The sequence below is a fragment of the Oryctolagus cuniculus genome, unplaced genomic scaffold (genome assembly GCF_964237555.1).
Source record: "Oryctolagus cuniculus unplaced genomic scaffold, mOryCun1.1 SCAFFOLD_45, whole genome shotgun sequence".
NCBI lineage: Eukaryota > Metazoa > Chordata > Mammalia > Lagomorpha > Leporidae > Oryctolagus > Oryctolagus cuniculus.
In genome coordinates, this window is record NW_027208356.1 from 964,971 (window position 1) to 969,717 (window position 4,747).

The 4,747-nt window shown below is 38.4% G+C and overlaps 1 pseudogene; it reads left to right on the forward strand.

Annotated features, from left to right (window-relative positions):
- Positions 1-4,327: 4,327 nt before the first annotated feature.
- Positions 4,328-4,395, forward strand: LOC138848332 (U6 spliceosomal RNA; annotated as a pseudogene).
- The last annotated feature ends 352 nt before the right edge of the window (positions 4,396-4,747 follow it).

The following is a 4,747-nucleotide window of genomic DNA, read 5'->3' on the forward strand; positions in this document are numbered from 1 at the left end:
GAGCAATTTTATGAATGTAATGACTCAGAGCCTTTTACCATAATTCAGCCCTCATTGTACATCATCAAATTCATATAGGGAAAAACTCCTTTGAAAGTAAAATCCCTTTAATTAGAAGCCATACCTCATAAGACAACAGGGAATTCACGTGGGAGAGAAACCTTATGGGTGTAATGAGTGTTGGAAAGCTCTGCCCAAATCTCTCCTTATATCAGAATGCACAACATATATATCTAATGAATGAAATAAATGTGAGAAAGTCATTTCACATAGGTAATGCCTCATAATCCATCATGGAATTTGAACAAGGGAGAGACCTTAACAATATAATGAATGTGGAAGAGCTTTTCTCCAAAATTCATGTAAGTATTGTGACAAAACCTTTTGCTGGAAATCACATCCTATCCAACAGAGACTCATGTAAAGGAGAAAGCTTATAAATATTATTAGAGTCAGAAGTCAATGGTACATCAGAGAATTGACACAGGTGGTTTCTTAGGCGTATACTGATTGTGCAAAAACATTTTCTTTATTTCAGGCTTGTATAGACACAGAATTCACAAAAGGTGATAGTCTTTGCATGCTGTAAATACAATAAAACCTTTAGCCAGAAATTAGACATCAACAGACTTCAGAGAATTCATAAGGAACAAAAGTCTATGCAATGAATTTGGAAAATGTATTTCTGTTATAAATCAGTCTTCAATTCCCATGAATAGACTCACAAATGAGAAAACATGCATGCATAGAAAAGTTTTGTACCATAAATTATCTCTAGATGGTAAACTAATATATCACACAAAAGAAATATCATGAGTGTAATGGAATTGGGAAACCCTTTGCTATAAGGCAGATTTCCAGAAAGCTTAGCAAGATTACAGAAAAGTCTCTGAAAATGTAACATGTCTGAAAGATTTGTTGGCATCACAAACTGGAGGATAGCTCAAGTGCATGTGTTTTTGTGCCTGGCATCCAAATTGATATCTCTTTTTCTTTGATGAATTCCTTGTTTATTTATTTAGCAGATTTAGAGACAAAGGATTCCTGTCCATTGATTTACTACTATATGCCCACAATTGCCATGGTAAAGTATATGGCAAAAACTGAGTGCTGGGGGCTGTGAATCTGATTCATCACTGATAACATTGAAGACATTGGTTCCTGGTTCTTATGCTGCTATGCATGGAAATGTTTCTCTAATTTCATTTTCAAATAGTTCATTGTTAATATAAAGAAATGCTTCTAATTTTTTAAAATTTCATTGAAATAATTTGTGATTAATGTGTCCTAGTCATGCATTATTACAGGGTGTAGTGCAATATTTGCACACATTTATGCAGTAAAAAGTGATCAAGCTAAGCAACTACAGTTTTATTAAGTTTTTAAAGAGTTATTTATTTGAAAGACAGAGTTACAGAGAGAAGTAGCAGCAGAGAGAGAGAGAGGTCTTCCTCTGCCGGTTCACTCCCCAGATGGCCACAATGGCCGGAGCTCTGCCAATCTGATTCCAGGAACCAGGAGCTTCTTCCAGATCTCCCACTTGGGTGCAGGGACCCAAGGACTTGGGCCATCTTCTACTGCTTTCCCAGGCCATAGCAGAGAGTTGGATCAGAAGAGGAGCAGCCAGGACTAGAACTGGTACCCACATGGGATGCTGGTGCTTCAGGCCAGGGTGTTAGCCCACTGTGCCACAATGCTGGCCCCCAAGCAACTACAGTTTCTAATTCTTCTCCATGATTTGAGACTACCAGCTCCTCTCCTTCAGTTCTTTACACAGAACCTAATATGGTTGAATGTAGTCATCTCATTATATTATGGAACACCAGAAGTTCTTTCTGCCTCTTTGATTTTTGATACCTATTATCCAATCCCCCTCTATCCCTAGCTGCTTCCCTTCTCAGCCTCTAGTAATCACAGTTCTGTGTTCAGATCCATTATTTTCTTTCACTTCCACATGCGACAAGGACCAGGTGACATTTGTGTTCCTGCTTCTGGCTTATTTCAATTAATTTAATAATATTTTGTTCTTTTTTTGTATCTAAAAGAGGTTGCCCTGTCCATTGTTTTTCATTGATGGACAGCTAGATTGGTTTCACATCCTGGCTGCAGTGAACTGTGTTATAGTGGCTGTGTTATGGGAAAATTGCTGTATCTTTGATATGCTCTCCTCCTTTCCTTCTAATAAAATTTCCTTATTCTATATAGCCAAGAGCAAGATAACTCTCACATGGTAGGTCAATTTTTATCTTAGTTTAATTTTTGTTATTTATTTGAAAGAGTTACAATAGAGGTAGAGACACAGAGAGGTCCTCCATTAGCTGGTTCGCTCTACAGATGACTACAAAGGCCAGAGTTATGCCATTCTGAAACCTGGAGACAGGAGCTTCCTCTGGGTCTCCCTCATGGGTGCATGGGCCCAAGGACTTGGGCCATCTTCTACTGCTATCCCAGGAGATAGCAGAGAGCTGTATTGGAAGAAGAGCAGCTGGAACTAGAACTGGCACCCAAATGGGATGCTGGCCCTTCAGGCCAGGGCTTTAACTCACTGCACAACAGCGCCAGCCCCAATTTTTATCCTTTTTAAGGAATGACCATACTGTTCTGCATAACATCTGTACTAACTTGTGTTTTCACCTACCATATATGGTGGTTTTCTTTTCCCATGTGCTCTCTAGCATTTGTTATTTTTTATCAGTTTGGCATAAAAATGATATAGTATTGTTCATGTTTTTGTGTATTTTGAAATCAGTTAATTTGTTTATTAAATCTTTATTATTTGAAAGGTGGATTTAGAGAGAGAGGGAAAGACATAGATAGCTTTCATCTGCTGGCTCACACCCCAGAGAGTTTCAACAGTTGAGCCTGGGGCATGCTGGAGTCAGGAGCTTCATCCAAGTCTCCCACATGAGTGGCAAGGACCTGAGTCCTTCGTCCATCTTCTGCTGGTTTCCCAGGTGTTTAGCAGTGAGCTAAATTGGAAGTGGAGATTCCTAAACTCAAAGTGGAACTCAGATGTTATGCTGGCCTCACAGATTGCAGCTTTCCCCACTTGGCCACAATGCCAGCCCCTCTATCAATTTAATTCCTCAAAAATAGCTCAGTAATGTTGGCATCTATCTCATTTTGTTTTTTCTCTGTTATTATTCAACTTATTGATGTCTTATTTTTGTTCACATTATTCCTCTCAATTGCTCTACCTGAGGTGAGTAGGGCTGCTGTGTTGCTTAAATGAAGTGTATGCTTTAGATTACTCATTTAATGAGTGCATGTCATTCACATAGCACTTCACTGAAGTTCTACTATGTCCCAAATCCTCTTCTAGGCACAGAATTTAGACCACTTTTCTCTTAGGCCCAGATCTTGCCTTTAACATACTACTTGGAATTTAGTAGCTCATGAAATCTGCAGACTGCATAAATGAATGAATATTTTGAGGGCTGTGCTTTTGTGGAGGAACTTCATAGGAGACCGAAGGAATAAAATAAATCAAAAGTATCCACAGTATATAGAATGTATACTATTTTACAAGTCACAGAGAAGAAGAAGAAGAAGAAGGAAAGTAGTAAGACTAGAAAGTTTGTGGCAAGACTAACAGGCGCTGGTCAAGAACTTAATAAGCACATTAGGAAAGCAGTAAGGTTTCTTTTTTTTTTTTTTGAGGAAAAGTTTTTATTTCTAGTGATGAAATTGGCTACAGAACATTATGAAAGTTTAAAAATACAAAGAGAAATTGTCTATAATTAATAGATTCAAAATTTGACAATCAGTGAATATCATTATTAGTCATTACCAACAACAGTTATTGATTTGAAAGGCAGAGTGACAGGAAGAGGGAACCACTGCTTCACTCCCCAGACACTTGCAATAGCCAAAGCTTGACCAAGCCAAAACCAGGAACTGGGAATTCATTCTGGATGTCCCATTTGGGTGCAGGGACCCAAGCACTTCTGCCATCCTCCGTCTCCTCCCAGGGTGCACACTAGCAGAAACTTGCCTCAAAGCAGAGAAGCTACCACTCAAGCCAGGCATTTGTATATGGGATGTGGGTGTGTGGTGGTGATAGCAAGCCCTCATGGATAAAAAAAAAAAAAAAAAAAAAAAAAAAAAAAAAAAAAAAAAAAAAAAAAAGTTATTTCTATGCCAAGGAAATTACTCTGTAGTCTTTCTCTTATAAACTACGTATTGCTGAACCTAGATAATTTTTCCTTTATTTAACAATGACATGAAAATGTCAGTTGAGTTGGCTTTCCTGAAGATCTTGTTTCTTGAATATTAGTGGCTAGCTGAGATAAATTCTTTTCATCTCTTTCTCGCTTCGGCAGCACATGTGCTCGCTTCGGCAGCACATATACTAAAATTGGAATGATACAGAGAAGATTAGCATGCCCCTGCGCAGTAAGGTTTCTTTACCTCCCTGTAGGCTCTGCTCTCCAGAGGTGAACAGGGTCCTCTAAACCCACTTGCTGCACACACAAACACCTGAGTGTTGTATTCTCCCACAGGTGTTGGAGACTGATATGGTGTTCTGATTTATATTTACATAATGGCTAGTGACATCGGGCATATTCACATGTTTTGACCATGTACATTTCTTCTGAGAAATGTCTATTCAGATCCTTGCCTGTTTCTTCACTGTATTTTTTGGAGTTTTTCCAATTCATGTAAATGTTCTGGAAATCTGTAAACATTCAGAGTTTTAATTTTTCCTGCCATCTGTTCATTGTATCTACACTCTGATGTTTACTTT